Here is a 20,176-nt window from a genome sequence, read left to right on the forward strand (position 1 = left end):
AGGACACACGTGAACCCGGGGGCACCAACCCCGGCCTTGGCTCCCCACTGCAACGGGTTCTGGAATTTACAATCACGAAAGTTCTATTGTCTCGCTATTGGCTCCAGGGCCGCATGACATCATAGCGCTTGATTCATCCCTCGGGCCCGGATTGGCTGGCCGCGCCATTGTGACGTCACGGTCAGCCCACGTTCTGATTGTAGATACCCGGCGCCTTCCTCTTCCCATCGCCGCGGTTCCTCGCTACCGGTGCCTCCCTCCCACATCTTCCTTCGCTCCGCTGGTCGCGGGCGCTCTTGGCTGCCGCGCCGCCTCTCAAAGCTACCGCTGCCCTCTCGGACTACGAGGTAAGCCGTCAGCTCCTGGAAACTTCGCCTGGGGCCGCCGCTCGGCCATGACACCGGTGCGAGCGCGCGGCCGGGACGCGACGGCTGCGAACCGCCGTTAGGACCAGACCCAGTGCCGAGTTACAGCCCCCCGCGCGGCCCGCGCTCCGCCCGCGTGGCGGAGAAGCCTGTCGGGCCCCAGCCCAGCTCCCCGGGCACGGACGGCGGGCGCGGGAGCTCCGGGCGGGCGCCAGGCGGCTCGCCGGCCGCCAGGGAGAATCTGGGCGTCTCGGGAGTTCCCACCGCGCCGCAGTCTCACCTGTTCGGCGGAGGAAGCAGCTGGCAGATGGGTTTGCATGCTGACAGACGCCGCGGGGCCGCACGCTGTGCCCTGAGTGCGGGCGGCAGGGATGGGTCTGTAAGCTCGGGTCCGCCCGCCCTGTCGGGACGAACTCGCGGATGGGAGGTCCAGGGAAGCGCGGTCTGGGAGAGCGAGTGCTTTCTTCGGGCAGAACAAAACCTGACTGAGTTCAGAGAGCCTCTGCGGGGTCGCGGGGCGGGTCGGCACCGAGAGCCGGGGCGCGCCCGCCCTCGCCCCACGCGGAGCTCAGGGAGGGCGGTGAGGGGACCCTCCGGCCTTTCCTTTTTTCCTTTCCTCTCCCCGCCTCTGCCTCCAGGAGGAAAGCCCGCTAGCCCGGGGCCACTCGGGTTTTATTAAAACCAGAGAACTGCAGCCCAGCGGTACTCCGGGAGGGATAAGGCCGACGGGGAAGCGGGGGGCGGGGACTCGAGGGCGACCTGGGCGGCCCTTTGGGGAATCCGGGCGCGGGAGCGGCGGACTGGGAGGGAGGCGCGCGGCGCGGGAGCGGCTCCGGGCCGGGGAAGCCTTAGGGTCGCGGCTTGTTGGGGGTTGTAAGGAAAAGTGTCCTTGTACAGTCTCCACGCCAGTAAGACCTGCCCTTCTCTGCCGCGTCTGCCCGCCTGCGTCCGGGTGGGGGAGGTCGTGCCTGGAGCAAGAGTTCTTTTAAACTGTCTCTTGCAACCGTTCCGTGCTCTTGCACTTTGAGGGTGTTGGTTTCCTCTTCTCACAACTGTAGTTAAGCTCATTTCCCGGCTTCTTGATTGCAGATTTGGAGAGCGTATTAGGCCAATTTTGGAGTGGGGGTAGAGGTCCTGTATGAAAGAATTCAGTGCTTGACTTATTAGCTGGGCTGGGAAACCAGGAGGTTCGGGTGAGGAGGTAATTGCGGCGAGCGAGCAGCCTTAATTCTTTAAGAACCGACCCTTGGCAGGAAGTGCTTTTTAGAGGTGTACGGAGGAGCTAATTTGCTTGTTAGGTTTTGTAACGTGTTCTCCTAACCACTTAGGTAGATAACCTGTTGGTTTGCACTTGTTTTGCTTGCATGTCTCAGCCAACAACATTTGGTGCAGAATCTGCAGATACCGACGTAGCGAGTTTTGCATTCGATGGCTGTGGACAAACACTTGAACTTTACATCTTCGGTTAGGACACAAGTGAATCACTTTTTTAGTCAGATGCTGCCTGGGATTCTCCCAGAAAGCCCCGCACTTGAAAGAGAAATGTAACTCATGTCCCTTTTAGGTTCTTACCCCCAAAGTTGTAACTTCTCATTGCCAGGAGCTTTTCCTGTATTGTTTTCTCTTTTTGCATTTTCTTTTCCATTTCTAACTGAAGACAAAAAGGAAAATGTTATTGATGGCTACAGATGGCTAATTTTACAGAATATAGAATTTTGCTGAAAAGTGAAAGTGGAAAGCGTATTAAAATTCGTCAGATTTTTCAAGAAAAGTACCTCATAACTTCAAACGCTGACCTCATCCCCTTGACTCAGTTTCCTTGTGTATACGTGGGTGTTTTCTGATGCACAACTTTTAAAAAATTTTTTTAACGTTTATTCATTTTTTGATAGAGACAGAGCATGAGTGGGGGAGGGGTGGAGAGAGAGGGAGACACAGAATCTGAAGCAGGCTCCAGGCTCTGAACTGACAGCACAGAGCCAGACATGGGGCTCAAACTCACCGACAGTGAGATCATGACCTGAGCTGAAGTCCGAAGCCCAACCGACTGAGCCACCCAGGCGCCCCTCTGATGCAGAATTTTTATGGATTTCAGGAGATGGATACAAATGAAAGCCCGTCTTGGGGTCCACCAAATAGTGGTTTAATAAATGCTTCCTTATTCTTGGGGAAGAGGAACTGAGATTTATAGGATGTGGCCAAGAATAAAGCTCAAGAATTTTAAATAACTGGGAAAATATTCAAAACCTTAGGTTTTTTACACTTATTCCTGTATGCCTATGGAGTCACTTTTGAAAATGAGGTAAGTTATTCCCTTGGATCAGCAGAGCCTCTTTTTTTTTTTTTTTTTTTTTTTTTTTTTATTCCCTGGTTAGAGACCTTAATTTTGGGGATTTGCAAGGATCTTTTTTTCACTACCTTTTTCTTTTACTCTCAGCATAATTATTGATTGTCCTCTTGCTTCTAGAGGTGAGTCTCAGTCCTTGGGCGTCTTATTTCCAACATGAATTATACAAATCAAGGCAAAACTGTTAACTTCGTTTCAGATAACTTTGGTGCTCAAGTAGATAATAGAGTGTGAGCAACAGTTTTACTTTTTTATTTGTCCACATTCTTCCTCTCCCCTAAGAAATGTTGTTTTTTAATTCCTCATCTGAGCTACTAACTCTTCTGTTACTGATGGGATGATCTTTCCATTAGTTATCCATAAATGTGTCCTTTGTGTGTGTGCGTTCAGTTTCAGGTATTGCTGATGTGAGCGCCTTTCAATTAATAGTTGTTTGCCATAAATAATTCTTAATAACATCCTTATCCCCTGCCTCCTTTTTTTAATGAATTGAGACCCGGGGTCCCTGGGTTGCTCAGTCAGTTAAGTGCCCTACTTTTGATCTCAGCTCAGGTCATGGGTTCAAGCTCCGCATTGGACTCCGCGCAGGGTATGAAGCCTACTTTAAAAAAACAACAAAAAAAATTGAGACCTGAGTCCTAGAGATGTCAAGTGACTTTTCCAAATTCACAAAGCTCTGTCTCCAGTATCGTACTGCTCCTTCTTCTATCCTTGTACTGCCAGGATTTGTTCAGTCAGCTGTGTGCCATTTGTGAAGTCCTGTTACTCTGTAACTTAAAAACCTAAGGTAGTCAACACAAGATTAACAGTTTGTCATCTTTCCGATCTACCTGAAATCTGTTCCCATCCTTTTTTTCCTTACTTAATGCACTTTTTACAAATCCATTGGCTTGTCAGTTAATTGAATGTGTAGTTTGTGTGTGTGTGTGTGTGTGTGTGTGTGTGTGTGTGTGTGTGTTGGGAGAGGTTTATATATGAAGTTTAATGACATCGTTCTGACTCCAAAGGTCTTCCTGCATTAGTTTACACTTTAATCCTTTCATACCCATACTAAACTTATACCTTGGACTGAAAAGCGTTCAGAAGCAGATTTCTGGGAGACTTGTGTAACTTTGTCTGGGTAAGCTTTCTGTGGCAGAGCTATCCACATGAGACATATCAGTGCCTACCACTGCAAGATTGGTTAGGATGCTTTCAGTACAGGAAACTGGAAACCCAACTCGGATGGGCTTAAATGACCACCTGAAAGGTCATGAGGGCAAAACTTTCTATCAGTTTCTCTGTGGTCCTTTTAGGTGTCACGTCCACAGGCTGATTTTGCAAGATGACTGCCAGCAACAGTCTGGACCCCCGTTAACATATTCTCATATGGGAACTTCACTTCCCACCACCTTCCAAAGAGGGCCCTTGGTGTTGAGGTGATTAACTTCGGCCTGGTCACTTGAACTAGTAACTAGAACAATGGAAATCTGATAACCTGGGGGCCCCATCTCAGAACTGAAGAAGTCGGTTTAAATCCCACCTCACCTGTTTGGCCGCTGCCATACCTTCACTAAGGGCCAGTGTGGACATGGCGGAAGTCAGCTACTATGGGGACTGTAAAGGCCTCCAAGGATGCCAGTTCTAAAGAGATGAATAGATTAAAGTAAGTAGAACTGAATCAACATTTGAATGTAGCCTTACATTTCATAGAGGAATCTTACTGATTTGGAGAGAGAAAACAGGCATTCTAGGAGAGGAGGAGTTTGGAGAACAATGTGGAATCATTGGGCAAAAAGCAAGTAGCCCAGCTGGCTGAAGTTGACAGTGCAGAAGTGGAAAAAAAAGTTAGAAAGGCAAATTGTTGATGATAATAATAATGGCTATCTTTTATTGAGCTCTTATGTGTCAAACCCTGCAGTGGACACTTTATATGGATTTATCACAATTACTACTTTTTATTTTATTAAAAAGAATTTTTTTAATGTTTATTCATTTTTTTTTTTATTTAAACAACTTTTTTTAATGTTTATTTTTGAGAGTGAGAGACAGAGACAGAGCGTGAGCAGGGGAGGGGCAGAGAGAGGGAGACACAGAATTCAAAGCAGGCTCCAGGCTCCAAGCTGTCAGCACAGAGCCCAATGCAGGGCTCCAACCCACGAACCATGAGATCATGACCTGAGCCAAAGTTGTACGTTTAACTGACTGAGCCACCCAGGCACCCCTGTCTCAATTACTATTAATTGGTACTGTGAGCATTCCCCATTTACGGGTGAAGAAATGGAGGCTCAGAGAAGTTTAGATACTTGGCCAATTTCACAAAACATTCCAGCCCAGATCATCTTGATCCCCTAGCCTGCCCTCTCTCCTGAGGTAACAGTAACACTGAAGCTTTTGAACTGAGTGTTATGAATGCTGTACTCCAGGAATATGACTCTTATCAGAATGTGTAAGATGGATTGGCCTGGACAGAGGCTAAGAATGTAGAGAGGGGTTGGGAAGCTGTTAGAGGTAGCCTAGGAGAACAATAAAGCCCCACCGGGAACTACAGCCATGAGCACAGACTGGAGAGCACTGATCAATTGTACAAGATTATTTCTAGGTTAAGATCTATGAGACCTGGAGACCAGTTGGATTTGAGGGCCAACAAGACAAAGAAGTCTTGTAAGACTGGGTGGTAGAAGAAACATGGTGTTACAAAGAGAGAAGGAGGAAGCTTTGCAATCAGGTGTAATATCCTAACGGCCCAGACACATATCTGGACAGGTTGCTTCTTCCCCCAGTCTTTGCAACCACTTTTTTTTGTTGCCCGTCTACAAGTATGTGTTTCCATGTTTCATCCGTTTTCAGACAGTTTTTCGTATTTTAACATATCTTGGTAGAGATGCAGCTTATAATCAGTGGCATCGTAAAATCACTGCAGGTACTTCACATTTTATCCGACTGCCTCCCAACTTTTAATCAAGTGTCATTGGTGAGAGAAGGAAAATCCTGTATTGGTAAATCTTGTGCAGCTGATTGCTTGGCAGAGCCAGGAAGAAGAACCATGACTTCTGGGCTCCATCCATCAGCTGAGTTTCCTCAGTTCATATGACAGATATTAAAATCAGTGTTGCCTCATGATACAGGATTATAGTAAAACTTATGCATGTTTCTTTATTACAACTGAAATAATTTGAGAAGATGGGAAGGCATAGTTTAAGTAGGGTGCCTCATCCTTGTATAGAACCTGGCTGCCATGATTCCTTGTCCTAATTTGCCACCAACCGTGAGCAGATCAACTCTGGGTATTGGTTTCTTTCTTTAAAAGATTAAACTGAGGTGCTTTCCAAGTCCCTTTCAGAACTAAAATTTTTTATTTTCACTTTTGCCAAGAACAAACCCTTTGTTTCTGTTTGACTAGGGATAGAGAGGGAAAGTTGAAATCATTTAGGTCTTAGGCAACATCAGAATCAGTGATGGAAGTTAGTTGTTAACCATAACTACTGGACATGTTCCGGCCTAGCAAAGTGAATTATATTTAGGAAGATAACCTGACCTAATTTTGAGTTTGTGTAATAGAACCCCTCCTTCCCCTGACACACATCCCTGACCCCTATTTGAACTCATAAATGTTATCATTTCCAAACTGTTTGGTTCCCACTGGGTTCCTGCTGGCATATTTTCTCAATGGGAACTTTTTTTTTTGGTCTCATGTGTATTTCCTTTTAGAATTGTATGGTCCCTGGATATAAATTATTTGTACTTGCTGAATGTTCAGAAAGACTGAATTCCCACCCTTCCTTCTCCCCAGCCCTTGCCAGTTGTATTTGAAGTAAAGTGGTATGTAACCTTTCTTAAATTAGACTTTTGTACCTTTTGTTTGATGTCTTTGCTGACAGGGATTTAGGAAATATTTTCTTTTTTAAAAAATATTTTTAGTCCTGGTACAGTCATGTTTTCTCTAGTTAGGAAAATAACCATTTTCTTGAAACGCCTATGATTTCTTTTTTTTTTTTTTTTTTTTTTAATATATGAAATTTACTGTCAAATTGGTTTCCATACAACACCCAGTGCTCATCCCAAAAGGTGCCCTCCTCAATACCCATCACCCACCCTGCCCACCCTCCCACCCCCCATCAACCCTCAGTTTGTTCTCAGTTTTTAATTTTTTTTTTTTTTTTTTTCTTCAACGTTTTTTTTATTTATTTTTGGGACAGAGAGAGACAGAGCATGAACGGGGGAGGGGCAGAGAGAGAGAGGGAGACACAGAATCGGAAACAGGCTCCAGGCTCCGAGCCATCAGCCCAGAGCCTGACGCGGGGCTCGAACTCACGGACCGCGAGATCGTGACCTGGCTGAAGTCGGATGCTTAACCGACTGCACCACCCAGGCGCCCCTGTTCTCAGTTTTTAACAGTCTCTTATGCTTTGGCTCTCTCCCACTCTAACCTCTTTTTTTTTTTTTTTTTTCCTTCCCCTCCCCCATGGGTTTCTGTTATGTTTCTCAGGATCCACATAAGAGTGAAACCATATGGTATCTGTCTTTCTCTGTATGGCTTATTTTACTTAGCATCACACTCTCCAGTTCCATCCATGTTGCTACAAAAGGCCATATTTCATTTTTTCTCATTGCCACGTAGTATTCCATTGTGTATATAAACCACAATTTCTTTATCCATTCATCAGTTGATGGACATTTAGGCTCTTTCCATAATTTGGCTATTGTTGAGAGTGCCGCTATAAACATTGGGGTACAGTTGCCCCTATGCATCAGTACTCCTGTATCCCTTGGATAAATTCCTAGCAGTGCTATTGCTGGGTCATAGGGTAGGTCTATTTTTAATTTTCTGAGGAACCTCCACACTGCTTTCCAGAGCGGCTGCACCAATTTGCATTCCCACCAACAGTGCAAGAGGGTTCCTGTTTCTCCACATCCTCTCCAGCATCTATAGTCTCCTGATTTCTTCATTTTGGCCACTCTGACTGGCGTGAGGTGATATCTGAGTGTGGTTTTGATTTGTATTTCCCTGATAAGGAGCGACGTTGAACATCTTTTCATGTGCCTGTTGGCCATCCGGATGTCTTCTTTAGAGAAGTGTCTATTCATGTTTTCTGCCCATTTCTTCACTGGGTTATTTGTTTTTCGGGTGTGGAGTTTGATGAGCTCTTTATAGATTTTGGATACTAGCCCTTTGTCCGATGTGTCATTTGCAAATATCTTTTTTCCATTCCGTTGGTTGCCTTTTAGTTTTGTTGGTTGTTTCCTTTGCTGTGCAGAAGCTTTTTATCTTCATAAGGTCCCAGTAATTCACTTTTGCTTTTAATTCCCTTGCCTTTGGGGATGTGCCGAATAAGAGATTGCTGCGGCTGAGGTCAGAGAGGTCTTTTCCTGCTTTCTCCTCTAAGGTTTTGATGGTTTCCTGTCTCACATTCAGGTCCTTTATCCATTTTGAGTTTATTTTTGTGAATGGTGTGAGAAAGTGGTCTAGTTTCAACCTTCTGCATGTTGCTGTCCAGTTCTCCCAGCACCATTTGTTAAAGAGACTGTCTTTTTTCCATTGGATGTTCTTTCCTGCTTTGTCAAAGATGAGTTGGCCATACGTTTGTGGGTCTAGTTCTGGGGTTTCTATTCTATTCCATTGGTCTATGTGTCTGTTTTTATGCCAATACCATGCTGACTTGATGATGACAGCTTTGTAGTAGAGGCTAAAGTCTGGGATTGTGATGCCTCCTGCTTTGGTCTTCTTCTTCAAAATTACTTTGGCTATTCGGGGCCTTTTGTGGTTCCATATGAATTTTAGGATTGCTTGTTCTAGTTTCGAGAAGAATGCTGGTGCAATTTTGATTGGGATTGCATTGAATGTGTAGATAGCTTTGGGTAGTATTGACATTTTGACAATATTTATTCTTCCAATCCATGAGCAGGGAATGTCTTTCCATTTCTTTATATCTTCTTCAATTACCTTCATAAGCTTTCTATAGTTTTCAGCATACAGATCTTTTACATCTTTGGTTAGATTTATTCCTAGGTATTTTATGCTTCTTGGTGCAATTGTGAATGGGATCAGTTTCTTCATTTGTCTTTCTGTTGCTTCATTGTTAGTGTATAAGAATGCAACTGATTTCTGCACATTGATTTTGTATCCTGCAACTTTGCTGAATTCATGTATCAGTTCTAGCAGACTTTTGGTGGAGTCTATCGGATTTTCCATGTATAATATCATGTCATCTGCAAAAAGCGAAAGCTTGACTTCATCTTTGCCAATTTTGATGCCTTTGATTTCCTTTTGTTGTCTGATTGCTGATGCTAGAACTTCCAGCACTATATTAAACAGCAGCAGTGACAGTGGGCATCCCTGTCGTGTTCCTGATCTCAGGGAAAAAGCTCTCAGTTTTTCCCCGTTGAGGATGATGTTAGCTGTGGGCTTTTCATAAATGGCCTTTATGATCTTTAAGTATGTTCCTTCTATCCCGACTTTCTCAAGGGTTTTTATTAAGAAAGGGTGCTGGATTTTGTCAAAGGCCTTTTCTGCATCGATTGACAGGATCATATGGTTCTTCTCTTTTTTTTTGTTAATGTGATGTATCACGTTGATCGATTTGCGAATGTTGAACCAGCCCTGCATCCCAGGAATGAATCCCACTTGATCATGGTGAATAATTCTTTTTATATGCTGTTGAATTCGATTTGCTAGTATCTTATTAAGAATTTTTGCATCCATATTCATCAGGGATATTGGCCTGTAGTTCTCTTTTTTTACTGGGTCTCTGTCTGGTTTAGGAATCAAAGTAATACTGGCTTCATAGAATGAGTCTGGAAGTTTTCCTTCCCTTTCTATTTCTTGGAATAGCTTGAGAAGGATAGGTATTATCTCTGCTTTAAATGTCTGGTAGAACTCCCCTGGGAAGCCATCTGGTCCTGGACTCTTATTTGTTGGGAGATTCTTGATAACCGATTCAATTTCTTCGCTGGTTATGGGTCTGTTCAAGCTTTCTGTTTCCTCCTGATTGAGTTTTGGAAGAGTGTGGGTGTTTAGAAATTTGTCCATTTCTTCCAGGTTGTCCAATTTGCTGGCATATAATTTTTCATAGTATTCCCTGATAATTGTTTGTATCTCTGAGGGATTGGTTGTAATCATTCCATTTTCATTCATGATTTTATCTATTTGGGTCATCTCCCTTTTCTTTTTGAGAAGCCTGGCTAGAGGTTTGTCAATTTTGTTTATTTTTTCAAAAAACCAACTCTTGGTTTCGTTGATCTGCTCTACAGTTTTTTTAGATTCTATATTGTTTATTTCTGCTCTGATCTTTATTATTTCTCTTCTTCTGCTGGGTTTAGGCTGCCTTTGCTGTTCTGCTTCTATTTCCTTTAGGTGTGCTGTTAGATTTTGTATTTGGGATTTTTCTTGTTTCTTGAGATAGGCCTGGATTGCAATGTATTTTCCTCTCAGGACTGCCTTCGCTGCATCCCAAAGCGTTTGGATTGTTGTATTTTCATTTTCGTTTGTTTCCATGTATATTTTAATTTCTTCTCTAATTGCCTGGTTGACCCACTCATTCGTTAGTAGGGTGTTCTTTAACCTCCATGCTTTTGGAGGTTTTCCAGACTTTTTCCTGTGGTTGATTTCAAGCTTCATAGCATTGTGGTCTGAAAGTATGCATGGTATAATTTCAATTCTTGTAAACTTATGAAGGGCTGTTTTGTGACCCAGTATATGATCTATCTTGGAGAATGTTCCATGTGCACTCGAGAAGAAAGTATATTCTGTTGCTTTGGGATGCAGAGTTCTAAATATATCTGTCAAGTCCATCTGATCCAATGTATCATTCAGGGCCCTTGTTTCTTTATTGACTGTGTGTCTAGATGATCTATCCATTTCTGTAAGTGGGGTGTTAAAGTCCCCTGCAATGACCACATTCTTATCAATAAGGTTGCTTATGTTTATGAGTAATTGTTTTATATATCTGGGGGCTCGGGTATTTGGCGCATAGACATTTATAATAGTTAGCTCTTCCTGGTGGATAGACCCTGTGATTATTATATAATGCCCTTCTTCATCTCTTGTTACAGCCTTTAATTTAAAGTCTAGTTTGTCTGATATAAGTATGGCTACTCCAGCTTTCTTTTGGCTTCCAGGAGCATGATAAATAGTTCTCCATCCCCTCACTCTCAATCTAAAGGTGTCCTCAGATCTAAAATGAGTCTCTTGTAGACAGCAAATAGATGGGTCTTGTTTTTTTATCCATTCTGATACCCTATGTCTTTTGGTTGGCGCATTTAATCCATTTACATTCAGTGTTATTATAGAAAGATATGGGTTTAGAGTCATTGTGATGTCTGTATGTTTTATGCTTGTAGTGATGTCTCTGGTACTTTGTCTCACAGGATCCCCCTTAGGATCTCTTGTAGGGCTGGTTTCGTGGTGACAAATTCCTTCAGTTTTTGTTTGTTTGGGAAGACCTTTATCTCTCCTTCTATTCTAAATGACAGACTTGCTGGATAAAGGATTCTCGGCTGCATATTTTTTCTGTTTAGCACACTGTAGATATCGTGCCAAGCCTTTCTGGCCTGCCAAGTTTCAAAGGAGAGATCAGTCACGAGTCTTATAGGTCTCCCTTTATATGTGAGGGCACGTTTATCCCTTGCTGCTTTCAGAATTTTCTCTTTATCCTTGTATTTTGCCAGTTTCACTATGATATGTCGTGCAGAAGATCGATTCAAGTTACGTCTGAAGGGAGTTCTCTGTGCCTCTTGGATTTCAATGCCTTTTTCCTTCCCCAGTTCAGGGAAGTTCTCAGCTATAATTTGTTCAAGTACCCCTTCAGCACCTTTCCCTCTCTCTTCCTCCTCTGGGATACCAATTATGCGTATATTATTTTTTTTTTAGTGTATCACTTAGTTCTCTAATTTTCCCCTCATACTCCTGGATTTTTTTATCTCTCTTTCTTTCAGCTTCCTCTTTCTCCATAACTTTATCTTCTAGTTCACCTATTCTCTCCTCTGCCTCTTCAAGCCGAGCCATCGTGGATTCCATTTTGTTTTGCATTTCGTTTAAAGCGTTTTTCAACTCCTCGTGACTGTTCCTTAGTCCCTCGATCTTTGTGGCAAGAGATTCTCTGCTGTCCTGTATACTGTTTTCAAGCCCAGCGATTAATTTTATGACTATTATTCTAAATTCACTTTCTGTTATATTATTTAAATCCTTTTTGATCAGTTCATTAGCTGTTGTTATTTCCTGGAGATTCTTCTGAGGGGAATTCTTCCGTTTGGTCATTTTGGAGAGTCCCTGGCGTGGTGAGGACCTGCAGTGCACTTCCCCTGTGCTGTGGTGTATAACTGGAGTTAGTGGGCGGGGCCGCAGTCCGACCCGATGTCTGCCCCCAGCCCACTGCTGGGGCCACAGTCAGACTGGTGTGTGCCTTCTCTTCCCCTCTCCTAGGGGCGGGATTCACTGTGGGGTGGCGTGTCCCGTCTGGGCTACTTGCACACTGCCAGGCTTGTGTTGCTGGGGATCTGGCGTATTAGCTGGGGTGGGTAGGCAAGGTGCACGGGGGCTGGAGGGGCAGGCTTAGCTCGCTTCTCCTTAGGTGATCCACTTCAGGAGGAGCCCTGTGGCAGCGGGAGGGAGTCAGATCCGCTGCCGGAGGTTTGGCTCCGCAGAAGCACAGAGTTGGGTGTTTGCGCGGAGCGAGCAAGTTCCCTGGCAGGAACTGGTTCCCTTTGGGATTTTGGCTGGGGGATGGGCGGGGGAGATGGCGCTGGCGCCTTTGTTCCCCGCCAAGCTGAGCTCTGCCGTCCGGGGGCTCAGCAGCTCTCCCTCCCTTTGTCCTCCAGCCTTCCCGCTTTCCGAGCAGAGCTGTTAACTTATGACCTCCCAGACGCTAAGTCGCGCTTGCTGTCGGAACACAGTCTGTCCGGCCCCTCCGCTTTTGCCAGCCAGACTCGGGGGCTCTGCTTGGCCGGCGAGCCGCCCCTCCGCCCCGGCTCCCTCCCGCCAGTCCGTGGAGCGCGCACTGCCTCGCCGCCCTTCCTACCCTCTTCCGTGGGCCTCTAGTCTGCGCTTGACTCCGGGGACTCCCTTCTGCTAATCCTCTGGCGGTTTTCTGGGTTCTTTAGGCAGGTGTAGGTGGAATCTAAGTGATCGGCAGGACGCGCTGTGAGCCCCGCGTCCTCCTACGCCGCCATCTTCCGGACGAATCCACGCCTATGATTTCTAACTATAATCCTAATACTTGGTTAGAACCCTCCTGCTAGCACATTCTGGTTAAAGTTTACATCTCTGTGAACTTCTCCCTTTGCCCTTTCCTATCCCCATTGTCACAGTTTCACCCAGTCAAAACAAATCTTTATAAGCCCATACTAAAAAGACCTAATTAAAGCCACGCTGGAGAATTGGCCATTCAGGTCTTTACCGAATCTGTTAATGCTAAACCCCAGAGTATCTATTCTCCTCTTGTCTTGGAATAGCAAATACTACTACAGAGTAATCGTTAGGAATTTCTCTTTCCCCAAAGAACAGTTCTCATGATACCAAATTCAATAATATTCATTTACTTCTCTGGGAGTTTGGCAGTGTGGTGTGCATCCTTAGGGGATAGTGTTCAGGGTACCTCTGCTTCGGTCTTTGGCAGAAGAAATAAATTACTGATATTTACAGAAGTTGTTGACACCTCCATCTGCTATATTTGTGAGCTGATATGCAGCTCTGAAAATTTGAATTTTACTTCTTTCAGAACTTGTAGATATTTACTGTGGATCTGAGGTGTGTTTATAAGAGAAACTATCATGTTTTTTTTAAGTAAGCAAAGCCATAGGAAGCAGATTGAAGAAGATGCCTTGTAGGTTAGCAGCCACACATCTGGATGGGGTTCCACCTCTGCCACTTAGGATTGGGTAGGCTGTGGTAGGTAAGTCATTTCCTCTCTTTGAGACTCGTATGTAGAACTTGGAGGTGATAATACGGGTGCCTACTTTGGAAGGGTGTTCAAACCATCAATGTTAAACATGAAAGTTAAGTAGGGGACTGAATTTGATGATTATGGTAAAAAGATCTCTCTATTGTACAGAATGTCCACTGAAACATTGTTTATAATAAAAGATTGAAAGATACAATAAATGCCTTTCAGAAGAATAAATTACAGCTGGCCAATGGAATATACTTTGCAACTTGTAAAAAGAATGAACCTCTTCTGTATATACTGAATGTAGCTGCTCAATAGCATATATTCGACACTTTTCTTCTTTTTTTAAAAATTTATTTATTGTTGGGGCACCTGGGTGGCGCAGTCGGTTAAGCGTCCGACTTCAGCCAGGTCACGATCTCGCGGTCCGTGAGTTCGAGCCCCGCGTCAGGCTCTGGGCTGATGGCTCAGAGCCTGGAGCCTGTTTCCAATTCTGTGTCTCCCTCTCTCTCTGCCCCTCCCCCGTTCATGCTCTGTCTCTCTCTGTCCCAAAAATAAATAAAAAACATTGAAAAAATTAAAAAAAAATTATTTATTGTTTAATTTACATCCAAGTTAGTTAGCATATGGTGCAACAATGATTTCAGGAGTAGATTCCTTAATGCCACTTGCCCATTTAGACCATTCCCCCTCGCACAACCCTTCCATCAACCCTCTATTCTCTCTCTCCCTGTTTTTATATTATATTTGCTTCCCTTCCCTTGTGTTCATGTTTTCTATCTTAAAGTCCTCATACGAGTGAAGTCATATATTTGTCTTTATCTAATTTCACTTAGCATAATACCCTCCAATTCCATCCACTTAGTTGCAAATGGCAAGATTTCATTCTTTTTGATTGCCAAGTAATACTCCATTGTACATATATACCACATCTTTATTCACTCATCTGTCGATGGACATTTGGACTCTTTCATACTTCGGCTATTGTCAATAGTGCTGCTATAAACATTGGGGTGCATGTGCTCCTTCGAAACAGCATACCTGTGTCCTTTGGATAAATACCTAGTAGTGCAATTGCTGGGTCATAGGGAAATTCTATTTTTAATTTTTTGAAGAACCTCCGTATGTTTTCCAGAGTGGCTGCACCAGTTTGCATTCCCACCAGTAGTGCAAAAGAGATCTCTTTCTCTGCATCCTCACCAACATCTGTTGTTGCCTGAGTTGTTAATGGTAGCCATTCTGACACCTGTTGGCAGGTGTGAGGTATCTCATTGTGGTTTTGATTTGTATTTCCCTGATGATGAGTGATGTTGAGCATTTTTTCATGTGTCTGTTCGCTATCTGGATGTCTTCTTTGGAGAAGTGTACTGGACACTTTTCTAAGGTGCTCTACATACATTGATTTATTTTGGCTTCACAAAACCCCCACAAGGTAGGTACTCCAATTTTACAGATGAGAAAATTAAGGCACAGAAAGGTTAAGTGACTTGTTCAAGGCTCCACAGCCAGTAGCTGGCAGAGCCAGGATTTGAACCCAGGCAGTCCAGCTGCAGTCACCTTAGCTACCCTGCTACGCTGTATGCTTATTAGACCCTAAGTAGTCATCTTTGCATTTGCAGTTCTACCCATAGAACTAGAAGAAACAAAGTTGAGTTTCTTCATCCTTACATTCTGAGAGGTTAACAGCATAACCAATATAGGACTTTTGACAGTAAAGTTTTTAGAAAGAAAGCTAAAAGAATAATACTTATGATTAGTCCTTGAAAGAGTAACCTTTTGTTTATTCTGAGTCTTTTTTTCAAAATTCTGCACTGAAGCATTCTCTTCTTGGTGTAATCAGAAGCATAGACCACAGAAGAGCTCTATAATTATTTGGTGTAAAAAAAAAAAAAAATCAGTGATCAAAAGCCCAGTTGCCAGTAGGCTGGACCAGTGTGACTGCCCAAGGACATCCAGCATCAGTTTCCTTACCTGGCCTTCGTTCCACCTGGGTTTGATTTACAAGGTGTGTAAGACCTGAGAGGTGTGGGCTGGGAGGGGAGGGCACCCAAATCCTCTAGAGGGCCTCTGTCTCCAGATTGTCTGATTTCCCTTGGACGGAGGTGTAAGTCATCTGTATTTTGAAAACATCTACTAGGTCATTCTGACACAGGCCCCGTTAATGGCCACCTGTTCAGGCTCAAGATAGATACGTTTATCACCATCCTTAGTTCTCTTGGGATTATTAGACTCTTTTAGAACTTCATTTTCTTTCTGGGTTTGGGTCAGTAGATCTGACAACATTATGATGATTATGAGTACCACGGTTCCTCAAATAAGATAATCACAAAATTCCCAGAGTGGCCTACATAGTAACATGAAATGTGACCAGGTGATAACTGTTGACTTTGGAGACACTCTTTAGAGGAGATGAATAAATGATTACTAGATTGTGTTTGCTTTTTAAAGTGCCACATTGTAGCAAGCTGTTTTTTTTTTTTTAAACATTTTAACTCTGCTTCTCCCCATTCACTTCCTTACCCAATAACCTTTGTAAAATGTGGGTGTTTAGATTCAGTTTAAACAAAGAAATGTGTTCTCATGTCACATGCCTTATTTATGTTACACAGGTTTGAATTTAAATCTTTCAAGACCTTTACTCTTGGGGGTTGCATAACTTATCTTTGTTAATTATGTTTTTCCACCCTCTTTTAATTTCAGCTGAGGCTGTGATGCTGCCTTTGTGTATTTGTACAAATTAGCTTGAAGAACATGATAATTTATTTTGAATATTCAAGTAATCACATCACTTAAGAGACTGCAATCAGATAAGAATTATAAGTAGTTGCTCGTGGCAGAAAATGTTGCTTAAAGGCCCCCTTGTCTCCCAGTTATTTGCAATTGGCAGTCTCAGACGTTTAGGAATATGAAGCATTTCTCAGCCTCTTTAAGCTTAGTCTTTAAGGCAACCATTAGAGGCATGCAGAAGGTCTTGATGGCCATGATCTGCTTTGGCCATTGATTTTCTTGAATCATGCTTGTAGAGGAGACGGTGGTTGCCCTGTGAAGCACGTTGGAGCTTTTCCAGATGAACCCCTTAAATACTGCACTCACTTCCTCTTCAGAGCAGCTCCTTTTTGTTGATTTGGCAAGGAGTGGTAGGTCTGGAATAGGCTCAGTGACCCCAAAGGAAGACGGCTGTGACTGCAGCGTGCCGTGAGATAGGTGCTTCTCACTGAGCATTGATAGAGATAGAGCCTCATGCTTCAGTTCATCATCTTTGAGAAACAGGACTGGCATATGTTAAAGGACTTCCCCAAATTCGAGATTTAGGTGAGTAGTTGCAAAGTATCGTTGGAAGACCGATCTCGGTGGGTGTTCTCCTTGTCCATAGACTTGAGTATCCACCCACTGTTCATTTGATTTCTAATCCACATCTGGGCTCCAGACTGAACCTCTCATCAGCTAGTTTTCACCTAGATGTCCTACTAATTGCTCTGTCCTGTTGGCCAGCATGGTGAAGAGCACTACCATCTACCAGTTTGCCCAAGCCTTCAAGCTGGCAGCAGTGTTTGAGTCCTTCTCTCTCATCAGCCATGTCCTTCCTTCTACTCCAGCTGTCAGTCACCAAGTATTGTCCATTCAGGCTCCTCTCTGTCCGTCTCTGTCCTAGGGCCCAACCCTTGCAGCGTGTCAGTTTTTGGATAACTGAACAACTACAGTTTCTCCCTGGCTCCTTCTGGTCTTCCCTGTGGTCCGGTTCCTACTCTGTTGCCACAGTGGTCTCCTGACACGTTAATAGGATCATTTCACTTCATCCTAAAAATTTCATTCTCCCCCTCTTCTGGGCCATCCTTCATCCAGCTTCATTTCCTGCCTGCACTTCTCACTCTGTACACACCACAGACTTCATTTCTCCAAATGTGCCTGGTCTAGGGGTGTCTGGGTGGCTCATTTGGTTAAGCGTCTGACTCTTGGTTTCAACTCAGGTCATGATCTCACAGTTCGTGGGTTCAAGCCCCACATTGGGCTCTGTGCTGGCAGTGTGGAGCCTGGCTCAGGATTCTCTTTCTCTTCCTCTCCCTCTCCCAAGATAAATAAACTTCAAAAAAATTTAAATAAAAGAAAAAATAGAACAAATGTCCCATTTCTACTCCACATAGGCTGTATTTGGATGCCTCCTCATGGATTGCTCCCCACTAAAAAAACGAACACAAGAGCAAAGTAAATTTAATGGCAAAAAAAAGCCCTGTTTTTCATGAATTCTTCAAATCCTCACAGCATAGAGCTTTTGATCCTTTTGATTGAATCAAATGCTCTTGGTTCTGATACCAACCTTCGTGTGCCTCAGTTTCCTCATTCTTAAAGTGAGAATAACTAGTGCTTTGCCTTTCTTTTTGCTCAGTGTCTGGCATGTTTATCTCTGTGTCCTCGGTACCTATATGCCATCAGGCATGTGGTAGCTGTCTAGAAATTATTTGCACAAATGAGTCTCTAAAGATGTAGCTTTCAAGGATCAATTCAGTACAGTACAGCACAGTAATCTGTGCTAATGGCTGTGTGAAGATGAGTGTACCTGGGTAGCCTGAGAATACGTAATTCATGAATGAGGAGCCCACTTGGGCAGGAGACTCTGAAGGATGGGCTTCCCTGCCTGTAATGTTTCCATCCTCCCACTCTAAGCTGTGGGAGTAAAGCAGCAATAACCTCAGACCATACAAATTGCTAAATATCCACTCACCCAGGAGCAAAGGTGACACATGCTATTATTTTAAAGAGCTTTGCTTATTTGCATATTAACCTTGTTAAGCATTCAAGTAGAGCATGACAGTGATATACCACACCAGTGGCACTGCGCCCAAGGAAGGAATAGTAAATTCTGGTGTCTTAGGCACCTGGCTATTCCATGAGAAAATAATGATGGAGACTGACATGCTTTTCTAACCTTGTTTTGGTGGGCCACAACATCGATCTGAGGTTGAAGTAGACCATATAAGTTGGACAGAGCCTATCTGTGTTAGTAGCCCCATGGTCATTAGTTCATTGATCATTCACACTCCCCATTGAGGATTTTTGTGTGCTACCCTCTGCTAAGGACCGTAAATCCTGTAGTAACACATGACCATACACCCACTGGCAAAGAGATTGTAGTTCAGGAGAAGAGGTGAAGTATGTACTTGAGTCATCATAATTACTGGTATTGCAGATATGCCCTTTTTTTTTTTTTTTGCCGTAAGGTTTGGCTGTAAGTGATGAAGCTTCCAAAATAATAGTGGCTTCAACAGTGGGATCTTAAAATAAAATAGAAATTCATTATCTCCCATAAAAAGTTGCTGAGGCGGTCCAGGGCTGGTTTAACCTTCCATAGACTCACTTCTAGCTCACTGTGCATCAGGCCTAGGTTGTGATCCCTGTCTTCCAACTAGCAGGATGAAGCAAGAGACCAAAGAAGGGACACAGGGGTCATCCAGGCCTTCTTTTATTTTATTATTTTTTAATATAACTTATTGTCAAGTTGGCTAACATACAGTGTGCCCTTGGTTTCGGGGGTAGATTCCCATGATTCATCGCTAACATACAACATCCAGTGCTCATCCCAACAAGTGCCCTCCTCAATGCCCATCACCCATCCCCCCCCCCCCGCCCCCTCCAATCAACCCTCAGTTTGCTCTCTGTATTTAAGAGTCTCTTATGGTTTGCCTCCCTCCCTCTCTGTAACTATTTTTTCCCCTTCCCTTCCCCCATGGTCTTCTGTTAAGTTTCTCAAGATCCACATATGCGTGAAAACATATGATGTCTGTCTTTCTCTGCCTGACTTATTTCACTTAGCATAATACCCTCCAGTTTCATCCATGTTGCTGCAAATGGCCAGATTTCATTCTTTCTCATTGCCAAGTAGTATTCCATTGTATATATGAACCACATCTTCTTTATCCATTCGTCAGTTGATGGACATTTAGGCTCTTTCCATAATTTGGCTGTTGTTGAAAGTGCTGCTATAAACATTGGGGTACATGTGCCCCTTGAATCAACACTCCTGTATCCCTTGGATAAATTCCTAGTAGTGCTGTTGCTGGATCATACGGTAATTCTCTTTTTAATTTTTTGAGGAACCTCCACACTGTTTTCCAGAGAGGCTGCAGCAGTTTGCATTCCCACCAACAGTGTAAGAGGGGTTCCCGTTTCTCCACATCCTTGTGAGCATCTGTTGTTTCTTGAGTTGTTAATTTTAGCAACTCTGACCAGTGTGAGGTGGTATCTCGGTGTGGTTTTGATTTGTATTGTGCCTTCTTTTAGGAGAAGTTCCCAGAAACTGCCCCTGGATAATTTTGCTTGTTTCCTTGGCCAGAACTTCAGCATGTGGTCACGTGAAGCTGGCAAAGTCTCATTTGATCCTGGCCATAGGCAGCCAGAAGTCTGCTACTCTATATACAGAAATTAGGCAATAACGCTCAGTCTGTACCACAGGTGGTGGATGAGATTGACAGTCCTGCCCATGTGGAATTTAGATTCAGGAGAAGATACTGACAGATGAACAGATACGAGTACTGCAGTGATGGGGACTATGTGACTTCATGTGAATGAGAACAAACAAGAAGGACACCAAATTAATACGGGATCAG

General features: G+C 43.8%; 1 protein-coding gene across 1 annotated transcript in view; it reads left to right on the forward strand.

Moving 5' to 3' along the window:
- Nucleotides 1-130: 130 nt before the first annotated feature.
- Nucleotides 131-20,176, forward strand: part of ELOVL5 (ELOVL fatty acid elongase 5) — an 80,956-nt gene continuing 60,910 nt past the window's right edge. Inside the window, exon 1 of the mRNA XM_019457428.2 lies at nt 131-347. The gene's annotated coding sequence lies outside the window, so the exon portion shown is untranslated. The remainder of the gene's footprint in view (nt 348-20,176) is intronic.

The sequence above is a fragment of the Panthera pardus genome, unplaced genomic scaffold (genome assembly GCF_024362965.1).
Source record: "Panthera pardus isolate Hobbes unplaced genomic scaffold, ASM2436296v1 HiC_scaffold_17, whole genome shotgun sequence".
Taxonomy (NCBI): Eukaryota; Metazoa; Chordata; class Mammalia; order Carnivora; family Felidae; genus Panthera; species Panthera pardus.